Source organism: Mesoplodon densirostris, chromosome 19, assembly GCF_025265405.1.
Source record: "Mesoplodon densirostris isolate mMesDen1 chromosome 19, mMesDen1 primary haplotype, whole genome shotgun sequence".
Taxonomy (NCBI): domain Eukaryota; kingdom Metazoa; phylum Chordata; class Mammalia; order Artiodactyla; family Ziphiidae; genus Mesoplodon; species Mesoplodon densirostris.
Genome location: NC_082679.1, coordinates 54,141,002 through 54,161,143, shown reverse-complemented (window position 1 = coordinate 54,161,143; position 20,142 = coordinate 54,141,002). Strand labels below are relative to the sequence as shown.

General features: G+C 42.9%; 1 long non-coding RNA gene across 1 annotated transcript in view; it reads right to left on the bottom strand.

The window, feature by feature from the left end:
* LOC132480248 (uncharacterized) overlaps positions 1–20,142 on the bottom strand; it is a 79,250-nt gene that overhangs the window by 58,451 nt on the left and 657 nt on the right. Inside the window, exons 2-3 of the long non-coding RNA XR_009530622.1 lie at positions 17,756–17,838; positions 14,672–14,861 (exon numbers count right to left, since the gene is read on the bottom strand). This is a non-coding gene — a long non-coding RNA (uncharacterized LOC132480248). The remainder of the gene's footprint in view (positions 1–14,671; positions 14,862–17,755; positions 17,839–20,142) is intronic.

Sequence of the window (20,142 nt, the reverse complement as noted above, 5' to 3'; positions counted from 1 at the left end):
CGGGACCTAATGAAACTTAAAAGCTTTTGCACAGCAAAGGAAACCATAAACAAGACCAAAAGACAACCCTCAGAATGGGAGAAAATATTTGCAAATGAAGCAACTGACAAAGGATTAATCTCCAAAATTTATAAGCAGCTCATGCAGCTCAATAACAAAAAAACAAACAACCCAATCCAAAAATGGGCAGAAGACCTAAATAGACATTTCTCCACAGAAGATATACAGACTGCCAACAAACACATGAAAGGATGCTCAACATCTTTACTCATTAGAGAAATGCAAATCAAGACTACAAAGAGATATCATCTCACACCAGTCAGAATGGCCATCATCAAGAAATCTAGAAACAATAAATGCTGGAGAGGGTGTGGAGAAAAGGGAACACTCTTGCACTGCTGGTGGGAATGTGAATTGGTACAGCCACTATGGAGAACGGTATGGAGGTTCCTTAAAAAACTACAAATAGAACTACCATATGACCCAGCAATCCCACTACTGGGCATATACCCTGAGAAAACCATAATTCAAGAAGAGTCATGTACCAAAATGTTCATAGCAGCCCTATTTACAATAGCCCGGAGATGGAAACAACCTAAGTGTCCATCATCAGATGAATGGATAAAGAAGATGTGGCATATATATACAATGGAATATTACTCAGCGATAAAAAGAAACGAAATTGAGCTATTTGTAATGAGGTGGATGGACCTGAGTCTGTCATACAGAGTGAAGTAAGTCAGAAAGAGAAAGACAAATACTGTATGCTGACACATATATATGGAATTTAAGAAAAAAAAATGTCATGAAGAACATAGGGGTAAGACAGGAATAAAGACACAGATCTACTAGAGAATGGACATGAGGATATGGGGAGGGGGAAGGGTAAGCTGTGACAAAGCGAAAGAGCAGCATGGACATATATACACTACCAAACGTAAGGTAGATAGATAGTGGGAAGCAGCTGCATAGCACAGGGAGATCAGCTCGGTGCTTTGTGACCGCCTGGAGGGGTGGGATAGGGAGGGTGGGAGGGAGACGCAAAAGGGAGGGGATATGGGAACATATGTATATGTGTAACTGATTAAATTTGTTATAAAGCAAAAAAAAAAAAAAGAGTAGCCCCCCGGACTTCCCTGGTGGCGCAGTGGTTGAGAGTCCGCCTGCCTATGCAGGGGACATGGGTTCAGGCTCCGGCCCGGGAAGATCCCACATGCCGCGGAGCAGCTAGGCCCGTGAGCCATGGCTGCTGAGCCTGTGCGTCTGGAGCCTGTGCTCCGCAACGGGAGAGGCCACAACAGTGAGAGGCCCACGTACCGCAAAAAAAAAAAAAAAAAAGAGTAGCCCTCACTTGCCACAACTAGAGAAAGCCCATGCACAGCAATGAAGACCCAACATAGCCAAATAAATAACTAAATAAAACCTTCATTAAAAAAGAAAAAAGTGAAGCAGAACGTGTGATACTCCTTGCTACACTTGGGAAACTCAGTATCTTGAGTGAAGAAGCCACATTCATCTGAAGGACTAGTGGATGGCAAAGAAATGGAGAGACTGGTGCCAACTCAAGTCTTCTCAGGCATCTTCTACAATGCAGTGGCAGATAACACAGGTCAAATACTCCAGTTTATCTTTGTTCTTTGTCCTAGTCCATTTGAGCTGCTATAACAACAATACCACAGACTGAGTGGCTTATCACTAACAGAAATTCATTTCCCACAGTTCTAGAAGCTGGAAGTCTAAGATCAGGGTGCCCCAGTGGTTGGGTTCTGGTAAAGGCCCTCTTCTGGATTGCAGACTGCCAACTTCTAGCTGTGTCCTCATAGTTAAAGCACCTTGTTCTTTCTCAGGTGTTGGCCTGAGAATCAGTCACAAAGTTTTCTTTCTGAGATAATTCTAATCCATCTTCACTTGTGATACCAGAACTTTTTAGAACATAATTGCTCTTTTTTTAAAAAAAAGATTGATCCATTGATTGACTGATTGATTTGGCTGCACCGGGTCTTGCAGCACGTGGGATCTTCGTTGCAGCATGCAGGATCTAGTTCCCTGGCCAGGTATGGAACCCAGGCCCCCTGCATTGGCAGCATGGTGTCTTAACCACTGGACCACCAGGGAAGTCCCCATAATTGCTCTTTTTAATGTCTTTGCTTTGTTCATTTACAAGAGGTCGAAATGAAATACATATTTTTTTAACTGGACTGTAACTATTTATCTCAATCTTAATTGAGTCTAATTCATTATCAACAGACAAGGTCAGGTATGGTGTCTGTGTGTTGGGCTCCTGCCTACACTCTGTTATCTCTTCATGCTGCAGTCTTAGCCACCCAACCCAGAGAGCCTATGAAAGGGCACATGAATCCCAGCGTGCATAGAATGGTCCATGGGGAGCAAATAAAATAGCATATCTCCATTAGCATTTGTTTTATATCTCCATTAGCATTTGTTTTATAAATAAGACAGAAATTAGACCTCTAATATTTACTTGGGAGAGTAATCTTGCTCAGTTTATATATAAAATGGTCATGCTGCATGTGCAGTGTGCCAGGCTCAAAGAAATAGTGGATGTTCACCAAGATGTTCACATTTTCTGAAGTGAACAAGAGAACGCCAAGACTAAAATGTCTTCAATTCCACTTAAATTAGCCTCATTATGACAGAAAACAGTGATCTAATCAGACCTAACATTATCTGCAAAAATTTCTAAGTTGTCAACGCAATTTCATTATTAGCACAAGGGTCACAGTTTTGTGTATATTTTGTAATCTATATTGCATGGGATGTATGACAGGTATAATTCATAAATAACTCGATATAAATATATTGGATGTTTACTAAACCAACATTTTTTTATAAAGTCTGTTTGTTCAAAAGAGTTTGGAGGGATTCCCTGGTGGCGCAGTGGTTGAGAGTCCACCTGCCGATGCAGGGGACACAGGTTCGTGCCCCGGTCCGGGAGGATCCCACATGCCGCAGAGCGGCTGGGCCCGTGAGCCATGGCCGCTGAGCCTGCGCGTCCGGAGCCTGTGCTCCGCAACGGGAGAGGCCACAACAGTGAGAGGCCCGCGTACCGCAAAAAAAAAAAAAAAAAAAAAAAAGAGTTTGGAGACTCTAGTCTAAAACACCCTTTTAATCATATCAATCACTTAATCGAAAATTGTCATTTAATCTCCACTGGCTAAAAGGTATAGTCCAAATTCTTATTGTAGTAAATTTAGCTCTTCACAAAGTGGCCCCAACCCGATTTTTAATTCTTGCTTCCTGCCACTCTTCTCATGGATTCACTCAGTATTCCCTGATCTTGTCATGATATTTTGAGTATCTCTCTATCCTTCTACTTTACGTCACATTTGCACTGTTGTTTTTTTTTTTTTTTTTTTTTTCTTTTTGCGGTATGCGGGCCTCTCACTGTTGTGGCCTCTGGGGATAGACGGTTATTTGCCCCTTTCTCAAGTGGAAAGCTTACGCATCTTTTGAACACTGATGGATGGTCACCTACTCTGTGAAGCTTCTCAGACTCCCCCTGACAGGGTTACAAAGCACGTTGCCTTGTGCTGTCATTAGGAGTCCACATCTGTGTCTCCCACCCCCGCAAAGACAGGAGCCCTCTGAGGCAGAGTATAGTTGCTTTACAATGTTGTGTTAGCTCCTACTGCACAGAAAAATGAATCAGCCATACCTATACATATATCCCCTCCATTTAGGACACTACAGTGCATTAAGTAGAGTTCCCTGTGCTACACCATATTAAAAGAACCTAGAAATGCTTTGGGCTCTGCTGATTCTGAAAAGCATCTCAGCTGTATAACATTGCCACCTAGTGGTAGACTTCAAAACATTAACTCAAAATAATTCTGTTTCACTGTTTCAAAGGTCCCCTACATGAGAACGAGTTCTGTTCCAAGAGCGCGTTCTTAAGTCCAATTTATTTGGAAGTCCAACAAAGTTAGCCTAGGTACCCAACTAACATAATCGGCTATATAGTACTGCACTGCAATAGGTTTAAAACACTTTTCACACAAATAATACATCTTAAAAAATACAAAAAATATGGGCTTCCCTGGTGGCACAGTGGTTGAGAGTCCGCCTGCCGATGCAGGGGATACGGGTTCGTGCCCCGGTCCGGGAAGATCCCACATGCCGCAGAGCGGCTGGGCGCGTGAGCCATGGCCGCTGAGCCTGTGCATCCGGAGCCTGTGCTCCGCAACGGGAGAGGCCACAACAGTGAGAGGCCCGCGTACCACAAAATAAATAAATAAATAAAAATAAAGAAAACATTTTTTATCTTACAGTAATCTTACAAACACGTGAACTAACTTTCGTGATTGGACATGCGAACACAGGTTAGCATCTTTGAAAGTTTGCAACTTGAAGGTTCGTATGTAGGGGATTTACTGTACATAAATAGGAGGTTAGCTTCTGGCCGTGATGGAATAATAGGGAACAAATTTTCCCTTCTACCAAGAAAAAAAAGAAGACAAAATATATCACATAATTGTTTGCAAGACACTGAACAACTGGCAATAGAGGAGAGTGGTTCTGTGAAACCAGAGACAAGGTCAGCCCTACAATCTCCCCAGATTGCTGCCTTGAAAGAGATCGCAGGCCACAGAGCAAGTATGGGGTGGGGGTGGGTAGTGGACTCATTATTTCTTTTTTTTAAGTTAACCATTTTATTTATTTATTTATTTATTGCTGTGTTGGGTCTTTGTTGCTGCGCGCGGGCTTCCTCCAATTGTGGCGAGCAGGGGCTACTCTTCGTTGTGGTGCGCAGGCTTCTCATTGCAGTGGCTTATCTTGTTGCAGAGCACAGGCTCTAGGTACGCGGGCGTCAGTAGTTGTGGCATGTGGGCTCAGTAGTTGTGGCTCACAGGCTCTAGAGCGCAGGCTCAGTAGTTGTGGTGCACGGGCTTAGTTATTCCATGGCACATGGGATCTTCCCGGACCAGGGATCGAACCCGTGTCCCCTCCATTGGCAGGCAGATTCTTAACCACTGCACCACCAGGGAAGTCCCTGGACTCATTATTGATCGTGTATCAATATTTGTTCATCAGTTGTAGGAAACGTGCAGCACTAACGCAAGATGTTAATTATAGAAGAAACTATATGTTATAAATTGCATCTTTATAAGAACTCTTTGTGCTCAATTTTTCTGTACACCTGAAACTGCTCTTCAGAGTGTGTGTGGGCAAGGCACGCAGAGCGTTGGGGGTGCCATGGGCCAGTTGGGGGGATCCGCGGGTGAGGCGTTCACAGCAGCTCATGAGCTGTCTTCTTGACGGCGTCTGCGATGCAGTTGGTACGATCCGCGTCCCTTAATGCCCTCTGAGAGTCCTCTCTGCCACTCTCCCAGCCTCTTCCACCCCCAGTCACGTAGCCCATATTCAGCCTTCTTGATGAGATGAAAGAGGACCCTTCGGCAGTGTCCTGTGTTCCTCCGCGGGAGATCACAGGCCAAGAAACTTTCTCATGGCCCTAAGCTGTGCTGTTCTGGGGAAGGAAAGATGTAGGCAAAGTCAAGCTATTCCTCTCATCCACTCCAATGCATCCAAACTTTTTTCCCCTCCAACAGTGTGCTGGAACTTCTCCTCTGGAAACTCAGACTTCCACAAAGGCTCTCTTTTCAATGTCTTTTAGAGGCTCCCTGGTCTGAAGCAGAGAAGGGCCGGAGCTGGTTCACAGGCCACTGCAGGGTCCATGACCAGGACCAAGGTGTGTGTGCCTATTACCCAATGCACAGGTGGGTGAGATGCCTCCTGGGTCACTTGGCATATGGTGCTGGATCCCACAGACCCCACAAAGGCAATTTGTCTGTGGATGAATGCCAAATGTTTGTTGTTGAGGGGGAGGCGGTGACAAAAACGAGTGACATCTTACGCTGCCATGATGCTGACATCCTGGAGACATGTTGATTGTCATGGTGGGGAAGGACGCCACTGACATCTAGTGGGTAGAGAAACTGCTAAACATCCTACACTGTCTAAGACGCCTCCCATAGAGAATGATCCTATATAAAAATGCCAATAGAGACAAAGTTGAGAAATGCCGATAAATAATATCCAGTTTTGAAAAGGAAGAACAAAGTCAGAGGACTTAAACCACATGATTTCAAGACTTAATATAAAGCCACAGTGACCAAAACCATGCAACTGGTGTACAGATAGACAAATAGATCAATGGGACAGATTAGTGAGTGCAGAAATAGACTCATACATATAAACTGATTTTCCACCAAGGTCCCAAGGCCATTTGATGGGGAAAGGATAATCTTTCAACAAATGGTACTGAAACAATAAAATATATGTGTAAACCTCTACCCTTACTCTCACACCACATACAAAAATTATGTTGTGTCATAGACCAATTTTAGGAGTTTAATCTATAAAATTCTAGGAGAAGACATAAGCAGGGCTTCCCTGGTGGCGCACTGGTTAAGAATCTGCCTGCCAATGCAGGGGACACGGGTTTGAGCCCTGGTCCGGGAAGATCCCACATGCTGCAGAGCAACTAAGCCCAAGCACCACACCTACTGAGCCTGTGCTCTAGAGCCCGCAAGCCACAGCTACTGAGCCCACATGTTACAACTACTGAAGCCCGTGTGCCTAGAGCCCATGCTCCTCAACAAGAGAAGCCACCGCAGGGAGAAGTCCGTGCACCCCAATGAAGACCCAATACCGCCAAAAATAAATAAATAAATAAAACCCTAAATGAGACCATGAGGCCACCATGCTCAAAGCCCATCATGCCTCCAAGTCACACTGAGACTCAAATCCATGCTTCCATGAGGTGGTGCATGTCCTGGTCCAGGCGTGTACATGCCCAAGCCCCTCCTAACAGCCACTGGCCATCCTGCTGTTCAATTAGCATCTCAAGCTCACTTGTGTCATTCCCTCTGTCAGAAGCACCTTTCCACAGAGAGGTGGGTGCTCCCTCCTTCATTTAGGTACCAATTCTGATCCTGTCTTCTTAAAGTGGCCTTTCCCGACCACTGTAGCTTAGTGATGGCATTTCATCCACCCCTCTCTATTCCTTTGCCCTATTTATTGCCTCCTAGCAGTCATCCTTCCTGAAATCGTTTCATTTCCATGTTTATTCACGTCTACTTTCTGCATCACCCTCTGCACTATAACGGCCAATAGGACAGAGAGATTATCTTACTTCCACTGAGTCCTCTCCTGTCTGGCATGTGACAGGAGCTCATTAAGGATTTGAGAAACTGAGCAAGAAATTAACGAGTCCAGTGGGAAGACCCATGAGAGCTGAGACCTGCCCAAACATCAGAGTAAGGCCATTCTGGGCCTCCAGTACAGGACCTCCTTGGAGCCTGACCTGGGACCCAGCTGCTCCCACTACCTGAATGTTCCCAGAGGAACACAGCTTATGTCCCAGAAACTGCTCCTCTCTCACGAGTGGGTTTCAGGCCAAAGACTGCATTCACACGGTCCATGTGGAGGGCAGGGGAAGCTCCAGGTTGCAGGGAAACAGGGAGGTGGTATTAAGGAAAGAGACATGGTGGGGTGGCCACTGCCTCCTGTACTGCAGTATTGAGCAGGAAAGAGCTGGGGTGCCTTTGTGGTAAAGGAAAAGCCGCTGGGCCTCAGGGGCCCAGATTACTTCACTGGTTCGGTCAGTCCCTAGCGAGGAGGGACCTGCAAGCGTTTAACACCCAGCTACTCCTGGGAGTCATGACTAATATCTGTGAGGCAAGGAGTCACAAAGCACAGACCTTCATAAGAGCTCCATGCTGTCTTCTACTTCATCACCTGTAAGCCCCCCTGATGGCTCCCCTCTAGTGCAAGGGTTACATGCAGAGATGAGGAAACAGGTACAAACAAGCTCCAAATTATGAAACACTGAGAGGTGGTTATTAGCTCAGAAACTTAAACCCACTCCCTGGAATCCCTCAACTCTAACACAGAGACATACAGGTTATATGAGATGAATTTATGCAAAACTCTTAGCACATGGTAAAATAAGTTGCTACTTTTATCATCACACTCATAACTGGCATTGAATCTGGGACTGCCATCCCCAAATCCCATTCATTTTCCACTCTCTGAAAAGCTGTTTTGCCTCTGTTTATGCTTTTTTTTCCCAATTATTTTTTTAATTGAAGTACAGCTGATTTACAATGTTGTGTTAGTTTCCAGTGTATAACAAGGTGATTCAGATATAGATATATATTCTTTTCAGATTCTTTTCCATTATAGGTTATTACAAGATATTGACTACAGTTCCCTGTGCTATACAGTAGGACCTTGTTGTTTATGTATTTTATATATAGTAGTGTGTTTCTGTTAATCCCAAACTCCTAATTTATCCCTCCCCCTCCTTTCTCCTTTGGTAACCATAAGTTTGTTTTCTGTGTCTGTGAGTCTATTTCCGCTTTGTAAATAAGTTCATTTGTATCATTTTTTTAGATTCCACATATAAGTGACGTTATATGATATTTGTCTTTGTCTGGCTTACTTCACTTAGTATGATAATCTCTAGATCCATCCATGTTGCTGCAAATAGCATTATCTCATTATTTTCTATGGCTCAATAATATTCCACTGTACATATGTACCACATCTTCTTTATCCACTCATCTGTCAATGGACATTTACATTGTTTCCATGTCGGCTATTGTGACTAGTGCTGCTATAAACATAGGGGTGCATGTATCTTTTTGAATTACAGTTTTGTCTGGATATATGCCCAGGAGTGGGATTGCTGGATCATATGGCAACTCTATTTTTAGTTTTTTGAGGAACCTCCATACTGCTTTCCATAGTGGCTGCACCAAATTACATTCCCACCAACAGTGTAAGAGGGTTCCCTTTTCTCCACATCCTCTCCAGGATTTATTATTTGTAAACATTTTATGATGGCCATTCTGACCAGTGTGAGGTGATAGCTCAAAGTAGTTTTGATTTGTATTTCTCTAACAATGAGCGATGTTGAGCATCTTTTCATGTGCCTGTTGGCCATCTGGATGTCTTCTTTGGAGAAATGTCTATTTAGATCTTATGCCCATTTTTTGATTGGGTTGTTTGTTTGCTTGTTTGTTTGATATTGAGCTGTATGAGCTGTTTATGTATTTTGGAAATTAAGCCCTTGTCAGTCACATCATTTGGAAATATTTTCTCCCATCCCATAGGTTGTCTTATTTTGGTTTTGGTTTCCTATGCTGTGCAAAAGCTTGTAAGTTTGATTAAGTCCCATTTGCTTATTGTTTAAACTTTTACGGGCTGGTGAAATGCATCAAAATGTTTAGGGTGAGAGGACCTCTCATGGAGGGAAATGGTCATTTACTCAGGAGGAGGGGCCCCAGAGACTGTGAGTATGCGCATGCTTGGGCCAGGTCTGTGCAGCTTGGAAGCATAAGAGCACACCTTTCCAGAGGCAGATCCAAACATCAGTGGCCGTAGGTGGGAAAGGGGTTCAGCCTTGAGTTCAGATCACAAGAACAAGGGAAACCAAGGGTAAAGGGGGTCATTTCAGGCTCACTGTGAGTGGGGAAGAAACAATGGGAGCATAATTAGCAAATGCAATCCTAATTAGAACCACAGTGGGGATTCTTCCTGGAACTGGGCAAAACATTTTGGAGGTAACTATGGGAATAAATGTGAGAGGGTAAGTAAAGTCAGTAGTATAATACTGGAAATAAACTTGTGTGCTTCTCTGCAACGTAACAACTGAAACCTAGTGAGTGCTCCCTCTGCCTTGCTCCGAGCCCTGATATCCACCAATCCCTGTCACCATCTGGTATCACCATCATCTGAGTATGTGCCTCTTTTCAAGTTCAGAGTGTGGAGTTGTTCCTGCCTCATTCTCAGACATCAGTGACCTGCAGAGCTTTCCACAGACCACTAACTGCTTCATGTGGGAACTTAATAGGACTGTAATTCTTAGATAATGCTCCATAACTGTAGATTATTTCCATGTGACTCTTGGATGTCCTTCCTTGTTATTCTACTTGTAGGTGGTATAATGACAGTATTTTGTGGCTACCAAAAGACCACTAAAATAATCAGAAACACAGAATTTTCTTTTTTCTAAAATGACTTAGTTTTTTTTCTCTTCTATTTTCATTGCTAGCATTTATGTAAGGGCAAAATTTTGGTTGTTTCTGTTTAACAGGGCCCCGTAACATGAACACTAAGTGGGGATTTTACATGAGTGGACTCACAACTAAAAAGATGTAGAAGGCAAAATTTATTTCACTGTAACAAGAGCTGAGTTACTCTAGTTACAACACTAATATGTTTAACAAAACTGATTTTTGATTTAAGAAAAAGTAGGTTGTGAAACATTTTATATGGCCCAGCATCCCTTTCTTCAGCATTTATCATGTGTAGTTTTGTTTGTTTTTTTTTTACTTTTTATTGGGGTATAGTTGATCCACAATGTTGTCATCATGTATAGTTTTTTACTAATGGCCCCTGTGAGCTGTGCCACCTTCCCCCTTCCCCCTCAGAATGGAGATCTGGCCCTGGATTAGCAGCCCAGAGTGGGTGCTTTCCTCCAGAGGCAGCCCAGTTTCTCACTCTCAGGAGGCAATGCTCTCCACCCGCCCCCTAGCAGCACCATAACCCTGATTAACATCTCCAACCAGCCTTTCAAAAAACACGTTTCAGTTAAGTTTGGTGTAGAAGAAATAGAGTCATCAAAATATGAAAGAGGGACACTGAACTTAGATTTAATCCTAAGGCTCAAGCTAAACTCCGCAGGACGATCCTTAAGACATAACCTTAATCTTAACTCTGAAATGTGCCCCAGTTGGGCCCCTCCCCAGTTCACAGGTCAAACCCAGCACTTTTCAGCCAGGCCAGCCCATGGCAAGAACATGACTGTAACAAAGGTTTTTTTCAGAACCCTGATCCCCTTCTCTTTTCTTTGTCCTTCACCGCCTGTCCTCACCACAAGTCTGGACTTGGGGTTGGAAAGGACCTCAGAGGTCAAGGTGCCAATCCTGCTCCTCCTGGGTTGTCACCTGCATCCTCTCAGTGGCTGCCTAGCCAACCCAGTGACAGTTAGAACCAATGTCCATGGACAGTTTACAACTGTGCCTTCCATCAGGGAAGGGCTTCCTAATGTTCCGTTAATACGTCAAGGTCAATTTTTTCTCAGAGCCTTGCACTGGCTATTTCCTCTGCCAAGAATGCCCTTCCCCAGACAGGTGTGTGGCTGCCTCCTCCATATAGAAACCACTTCTGCTCCTGTCTTCCTGAGGTGCCATTTCCCAACCACCGAGGGCTAGTGACTGTGCTTACTGCATCCCTCTCTACTCCTCTGCCCTATACATGGCCTCATAGCACTCATCCTCTCTGAAATCACTTTACTTCCATGTTTGTTCCTTGTCTGCATTTTCCTCTGAATTGTAAAGGTTGTTAAGACAGATAGCTTACTCCTGCTGAGCCCTCTCTCCTGTCTGGCACATGTGAGGCATTCATTAAGGACCTGGGGAACTGAGTAAGAAATGAAAAAAGTGAATCCAGTGAGAAGACCTGAGACCTCATATCTGTCTAAACTTCAGAGTAAGGCCATTCTGGGCCTCCCAGTGCAGGACCCACACACCTGCAGATGCCTCCTTAGAGCCTTACCTGGGACCCTGTTGTTCCCCGCTGCCCACACATCCCCTGAGGAAGCCTGGCTTTGTCTTACAGATTGCCCCACCTTCATGTACGGGTGATGGGCCAGCCTCTTTGAGGCCCACCCCTAACAGTGAGTTCTATGACTCCACATTAATGTAGGTCATGGAGATGGCTGGGAATCCCAAGGTTGTGGGAAAAGAGGACAGAGATGCTAAGGAAAAAGACATGGTGGGGTGGCCACTGGACTCCTAAACCACAGTTGAACAGCAAAGAGCTTGGGTGCTTTTGTGGTAAAAGAAAAACTACAGGACCTTGGGGACCTAGACGATTTCACTGGCTTGGAGAGCCCTTAGCGACGAGGCAGGAAAGTACCAGCACTCACCAGGTCTTCCCTGAGTGTGGCAACTAATGTTTGTGGGCGAAAAACTCAACGAAGCACAGAGCGCCATATAACCCCTCATGGCTATTTTGAGAAAGGGAATTGTATTGTAGGCAGAGGTGAGGAAACCGAGGTTCAAACAAGCTCCAGATCACACAATATTCACAGTTGGTGTACAGCTCAGGCTCTAAAACCAGACTGGGGACCAGTCTCACCTCTGCACGTTCCTAGCTGGGTACTCAGGACATAGTCTTGTAACTCTTCATCCCCTCGACTTCCTTAACTCTTAGCATAGCTGAGGGTTGTTGTACAGATTAAATAAGATGAAGTTATGTAAAACTCTTGGCACATGGTAAACCCTCGTGTAAGCTGCTCTTTTTATCATCACAAACTAAGCTAATGACATACCTGGCATTGAATCTGGGACCTCTACCACCAAATCCTATTCACTTCCCACACTCAAAAACAGTTTGCCTGTGTTTAAACTGTGTTTGCCTTATAGACTGCTTCAAAGTGTTGAGAGTATGAGGATCTTTCCTGGAGGGAAATGGTAAGCATCATTGACTCAGGAGGAGGGACTGAGAATAAGCATCAGCTGGGGCCAGGTGCGTGCAGGTGGGAAGCACAGGAGCGCACTCTTCGGGGGCAGATTCAGCCATCAATGGGGACATGGTAGGAGAGAGGCTCAGCAGAAAGCTTTGAGTGCAGATGGCAAGAACTGCCCCTGGGGGGAGGGATACCAGGGGTGGAGGGGGCATTTCTGGCTCAGCATGAGAGGTAGAGACATGTTGGGAAATTCACTAACACATGTGATCCCAACTAGTCCCCTAGGAGATACTTTCTGTACATGGACAAAACTAGTCCCCTAGGAGATACTTTCTGTACTAGTCCCCTAGGAGATACTTTCTGTACATGGACTTTCTGTACATCTGAAGCTTACTATTGAAATAAATGTGAGTGGATACCTTAGGTAGTACTAGAATAAAACATTTGGGGACTTCTCTAAAATGATAGCAGATAAATGTCAGTGAGTGATTCCTCTACCACTGCGCTGCCCTGAACACTCACATTCACTAATTTGTGGCACCATCTGATGTCACCACATTTGAGTTTGAGCCTCTTTTCAAGTTCAGAGTGTGGAGATGTTTCTGTCTCACTTCCAGCCATTGGTGACCTGCAGAACACTCCCTGCTCCATGTGGGAACTTGATAGGATTGTAATCCTCAGTACTCTGAAACCATAGATTACTCAACATGAGTCTCAAAATTAAGTGTTTTCTTGGCACTCTATTTGCAGGTGGTATAATGACAGTATCTTTGTTCTTGTTAACAAGTCCACTAAAATAATCAGAAACACAGCAAGAACTCTGTCTTTCTTCTGAAATAATTTTTCTTTGCTTTCCTGCTATTATTTAAGTGATCACACAATATCTCAAATGGAGAATTAATATGATTATAATGTATAGGGTAGAGTTTTGTAAATGTTCATTATATAAAATGTGAATTATATTGATAATTTGTTCTCATATTATCTGCTTTCTGGGCAGCACAGAGAGAATATTTTTGTCAGTACTATTTAACCTAGAAACAAATTTTTTCTCTCTTTTGATATAATTTTGGACTTTCTTACCATTGTTTTCACTACCGTTGCTAAGTAACTGTACATTTGCTCATGTTGAAGCTGGATAGAATTATAATTTCTAAGATGGTGTTTCAAAAATGGATTTCATTAGGGAGTAAATTTGGTGAGTGCCTTGTTTTCTTTTCCTCTATATCTAGACTGTGTAAGGACAGTATTTTGGTGATGGATATTTATTAATGTCTCATAACTAGTGAGAGTTTATCGTGCGTGGTCTTACGACGACTAGAGAGATTTGAAAGACAATGTTTACTTCTGTGTCCCAAGAACTGGATTGACTCTAGTTATAAGACTAATATAGTTAACTAAGTTATTTTTGGTTCAAAAAGAAAGTAGTCTGTGAAAACTTTTATAGGCCAAGCCTTACTTCCTTCAGTATCCATCTATCCATCCTGTGTTTAGTGTATAAACAGCATTGAGGAGAACTGTTCTGTGGATTCAGCCACCTTCATCCTTCAGCCTCAGAATGCAGCTCTGCACAAAGATTACCAATATGGAATGGGAGGTTTCACCCAGTTTCACAATTTTTTTCCTATGCCACCCTATTCCATGCCCCCCCAACTGCTGACCACACCATAACCCTGATGAACATCTCTCAGAACCAGCCTTTCAGGGTGCACACTTTAGTGAATGAGAATGTAGGTGAAACAGAGTCACTGTGATGCATAAGGACTCTGAACTCAGATTTAACCTTGAGATTCTTCACCCTCCAAACCCAGCCAGCCCAAGGCCAAATTATGTTGATGAAAATATTTTTTTAGGCCCGCTGATTCCCCCCTCTGTTCTAATGCCCTTCACCTCTCCCTCGCCACCCCAAGTCTTGTCTCGGGAATGGAAAGGACCTCAGCCCAGCTGTCGACCCTCCCCCACTTCCCAGTGGCCATCTCCATCCTCAGCCACTGATTGGCCAACCCAGTGACAGTTGGAGCTGATGTTCACAGACAGTTTAGAACTCTGCCTTCCACCAGGACAGAGCAAGGGCTCGTGGTCCAGGAGGCACAAGCCCCCGCTGAGGACCAGCCTGCCATGACTGGGCCTTGGGACCCCCTACCTCTCCCGGGATCATTTTCCACTCACCACTGCAGACTGCCATGAGACGTAAACAAGGTTGTGCGCAGCCAGCTGCCTTCAATCCTCACAGCATTGTCGGTGCCCAGGTCATCCATGTCACAGGCAGAGACAACCATCTACACCAGCTGGGCTATAGCAGGCCTCCTTCCCAACGACCTGAGGTCCTTCAGAATGGCTGATCTGAATGAGGTGGAGTCTAGGAATAAATGTATTTTGTTGTTCAAATTAACAGAATACAGACCACTTCCTGGTCTTGTGGAGAAGAGCATAAAGCATGCAGTAGTGCATGTCTCTGACCTTGGCCACGGGTGAGTGATACTATCAATTCTACTTTAAAAAAAAAATTCAAACTGTCTCTTATTTGGTTTTGATGGAAAATTTTTTCACATCTTGAGGTATGGGGAAGTCATTCTGTCTTTCACATGATTTAACATGAACTTTATGCTAACTAGAGTAGCTTGTTTTGTGGCCCATCGAACATGTACAGTACATCTGCTTTAACCATTAAAGAAAAGAATGCATTCAAAAATCAGAATGGAGTAAGTGTGGTTCAGGCATCCAAACTAGAGCCAGGTGGCCATTGTGGATATAGTTTCAGACAAGTTCCTGCATCACTGAGAACTCCAAATTTCTGAACTGGATGAATTCAAGGACACCACCAGCTGTTCTCAAAACAATATCTGCTAGCAGCTGCCAGCTGCACCCTTGTAGTCTCAAGGTCTTCACTTGTAACTATGCAACTATTTCAGACCCCAACCAATCCTTACTTGAAAAGCACCCTTACTTCTTGCCAGCTTCAGTCCTAATTCTTGACAAACAGCTTATGTAGCTTTGTGAGTTTTGCCTTCATAAGCCTCCCCCATTCTGTAGTCCAGCAGAGCACAATTCAAGTGCTCCTGGAATCTGTATCTCCCAGGTTATAGTCCTCAGTTTGGCTCAAATAAAACTCTTTTTTATTCCCTTTATAGATTGTTTGTTGATTATTTCAGTCAACAATTTATTATTTTCTGTCACATGGTTATTATTTGGGGTGGGGTGGGAATAGTAGACCAAAGAAAGCACCCTCCCCCCACAGCCAAAGAAGCATTGTTAGTTTTTAGTTGTATCATGACATTTTGCCTGATCATACAACTGAAGTTTTTCTTTGATCACATTGAATCATGAATGCTTTTGAGTTGGGCAGATATGTCCCCAACTAACCCAAGTATATGGGGTCTCCATCAGTTGATGCAGTTTCACCCTAGGTGATGTTCTAGGATGTCTCTGCCTAGAGGCTTCCGGATGCAGCCACACCTAAACGGATTTCCCATATAGGCCGGCCCTGGCCCTCTGCTCCCCTGACATGACCCAAGGTGAGATCTGACCTCTGGACACATCGCTGAGTATTGATTTACCTGAAGTGTCCCTCAATGTCGAATGTGCCTGGGTGACTTCATGGTGTCCAGGACAAGCCCAACTCGGGTCCAGGCAAATTACCTCCCAGCAAAGATCTGTCTCTCAGCACACTGTTCTGGGCACTATGTCCATCATTCTCTTTTTTATCCTATTTGCAATTTTGTCTTTCCTTATAACTGTGGTTTTTATTCCTCTTGATGTAATAGGCATAAGTTTATGAATTTTGAATTACGGTTGACTCCAACTTAGGGAGTCTTAGAATTGGATCTTGCGGGGGAAAGGCATGTAGCAAATGAATATACATTCCATAGTAAACTGAAAGCTATTCCGCATGATTTCATGGTTTGTTCTAAAAACACATAAAAAAATCTTTTTTCTGTTAAATAAATAATTGTACTAACCATGGAACCTTAAAACAAAATCTGGAATCTGAGTTTCAGCGACAGCCTTTTTTTTTTTTTTTTTGGCTGCGCCGAGCGGCTTGTGGGATCTTAGTTCCCTGACTAGGCATTGAACCCATGCCACGGCAGTGGAAGCACTGAGTCCTAACCACTGGACTGCCAGGGAATTCTCCAGACAGACTTCTCTTTAATGACATTCTTGTACTTCCTCAGTAAAATGGAAGATGTGTGAATAATTAAGAAAAATAAAATTAGAAAAGAGGAGAGAGTTTAGAATCGAAGGTTGATTATTTGGATAGACTATTTGTTTTGTATTCCTTCCAACTGATAGAATATTTAGGACACATCAGGTTTCAGAAAGGCAAGTGGTATTTTTCTTAGACAAAATAACAGAAGAATATTATCAGGATATATAAGTGTTCTGTAAATAAATATACATGCATCCATATTCATATTCATATACATAATGTGTTATATCCTTAGGAATATTAAGAAAGTGCTACGCTTGATTATCTCTCAATGTGAAGTGTGTGATATAATGAATGCAAGGTTAGAGATAAGAATATGTGATCTGACATAAAAGTTGATAGTAAAGGAAAATTTAAGGTCTAAATACCATTATGAAGGTTTTGGCTACATATGTCAAGTTTTCTAGGTTTTATCCTAAAGTAATATTACCCAAGGATCTGAAACTGTCTCCCAGGTCATTAGCATCCCAGCCATGGCAGCTTAACCAATTTTTCCTGGGAAAATGTTGCTGGTGTGTCATGATTATATGCATATTAAACAGTTCTGAAAAGGACCCCAGGAGTGAATAAGAAGGAATATATTTCATGTGTACTCAGTTTCATTGTATTAAAGTCTCTATTCTTGGGAATTTCACATTTTATTTGAACTTCTTAATTTGAATGTTAGAAATAAAATATTGGGAGGGATAAATTAGGAGTTTGGTATTAACATATACACATTCCTATATATAAAATGGGTAACCAACAAGGACCTACTGCATAGCACAGGGAACTATACGCAGAATTTTGCAATAACCTATAAGGGAAAAGAATCTGAAAAAATATATATCAAATATATATATATAAAATATATATAACCTACTGTAACCCTGATAAACATCTACATTCTCATTCTCTACATTTACATATATAAAATATATATATAAAACTGAATCACTGTACTGCACACCTGAAAGTAACACAACATTGTAAATCAACTATACTTCAATTTTTAAAAGTAATAATTTTTTAAATAAAATATAATTAATATATTAAAACCTACTTACATGTCTTCCTGAAGCACCCAGACAGCAAGAGGCCTCAGATTTTAGAACAGCAGAATTCAGTGGTATGTTGATTTTTATCAAGTCTGGGAGTCAAGAGGAAAGTAGCATGAAGATCTTGGAAAACCAGAATGATGTTAAGGCATTAGAAGAATAGAAGGGTAGATTTAAATGATATAATAATTATAATTTTAATGAGTAAATAATTAACAAAAAGTTAAACATGAATTATAATTTAGTGTTCTAATGGTAAACATACAGTAAATTTCAATTTTCTTAACATTATATCATCTGGGCTTATAATATTGATATTGGGTTATGAAATAATTATTATTTCTCTAATAATAAAATCTATTTTATCAATATAATAAATATGTAGTACTATTAAAATATTAATTAATAGAAACTTAATTTTGAAATTTTTTTTCTTTTGCTGTACGCGGGCCTCTCACTGCTGTGGCCTCTCCCGTTGCAAAGCACAGGCTCCAGATGCGCAGGCTCAGCGGCCATGGCTCACGGGCCCAGCCACTCTGCAGCACGTGGGATCCTCCCAGACCGGGACATGAACCTGTGTCCCCTGCATCGGCAGGCAGACTCTCAACCACTGCGCCACCAGGGAAGCCCTAAAATGTTTTATTAACACCAATATTATATTAGTCATTGATAAAATATTATATTTTCATATTCTTTTAGGGCAATACTTTCCAAGTTTATAATTAATACTTATATAGAATCATATACAGTATCTGTTGGCCAATAAATAAAGTGATGTTCCTTATACTGATGTCATTTTCCATTTGACTGAACAAAGAAAGTGAATGTACTCCCTCTGGTGAGAGCACCAGAATCACAACTAACTGCTGAACAATCATCGACAGGAAGACGCTGGAATACACCAAAAAAGATACCCCATGTCCAAAGACAAAGGAGAAGCCACAATGAGACGGTAGGAGGGGCGCAATCACAATAAAATCAAATCCCATAACTGCTGGGTGGGTGGCTCACAGACTGGAGAACACTTTTACCACAGAGGTCCACCCACTGGAGTAAAGGCTCTGAGCCCCACGTCAGGCTTCCCAACCTGGGGGTCAGGCAATGGGAGGAGGAATTCCTAGAGAATCAGACTTAGAAGGCTAGTGGGATTTGATTACAGGACTTCGACAGGACTGGGAGAAACAGAGACTCCACTCTTGGAGGGCACACACAAAGTAGTGTGCGCATTGGAACCCAGGGGAAGGAGCAGTGACCCCATAGGAGACTGAACCAGACCTAACTGCTGGTGTTGGAGGGTCTCCTGCAGAGGCAGGGGGTGGCTGTGTCTCACTGTGAGGACTGGGACACTGGTGGGAGAGGTTCTGGGAAGTACTCCTTGGTGTGAGCCATCCCAGAGTCTGCCATTGGCCCCACCAAAGAGCCCGGGTAGACTCCACTGTTGGGTCACCTAAGGTCAAACAACCAACAGGGAGGGAACCCAGCCCCACCCATCAGCAGACAAGTGGATTAAAGTTTTACTGAGCTCTGCCCACCAGAGCAATAGCCACCTCTATCCACCACCAGTCCCTCCCAACAGGAAACTTGCACAAGTCTCTTAGATAGCCTCATCCACCAGAGGGCAGACAGCAGAAACAAGAAGAACTACAATTATGCAGCCTGTGGAAGGAAAACCACATTCACAGAAAGACAGACAAAATGAAAAGGCAAAGGACTTTGTACCAGATGAAGGAACAAGATGAAACCCCAGAAAAACAACTAAATGAACAACCTTCATAGGCAACCTTCCAGAAAAAGAATTCAGAATAATCATAGTGAAGATGATCCAGGACCTCGGAAAAAGAATGGAGGCAAAGATCGCGAAGATGCAAGAAATGTTTAACAAACACCTAGAAGAATTAAAGAGCAAACAAACAGAGGTGAACAATACAATAACTGAAATGAAAAATGCACTAGAAGGAATCAATAGCAGAATAACTGAGGCAGAAGAACAGATAAGTGACCTGGAAGACAGGACAGAATAAAGAAAAAAGAATGAAAAGAAATGAAGACAGCCTAAGAGACCTCTGGGACAACATTAAACACACCAGCATTCACATTATAGGGGTGAGAGAGAGAGAGAGGGAGAGAGAGAAAGGACCCGAGAAAATATTTGAAGAGATTATAGTCGAAAAGTTACCTAACATGGGAAAGGAAACAGCCACCCAAGTCCAGGAAGCGCAGAGAGTCCCATACAGGATAAACCAAGGAGAAATACACCGAGACACATGGTAATCAAATTGACAAAAATTAAGCACAAAGAAAAAATTGAAAGCAGCAAGGGAAAAACGACAAATAACATACAAGGGAACTCCCATAAGGTTAACAGCTGATTTCTCAGCAGAAACTCTACAAGCCAG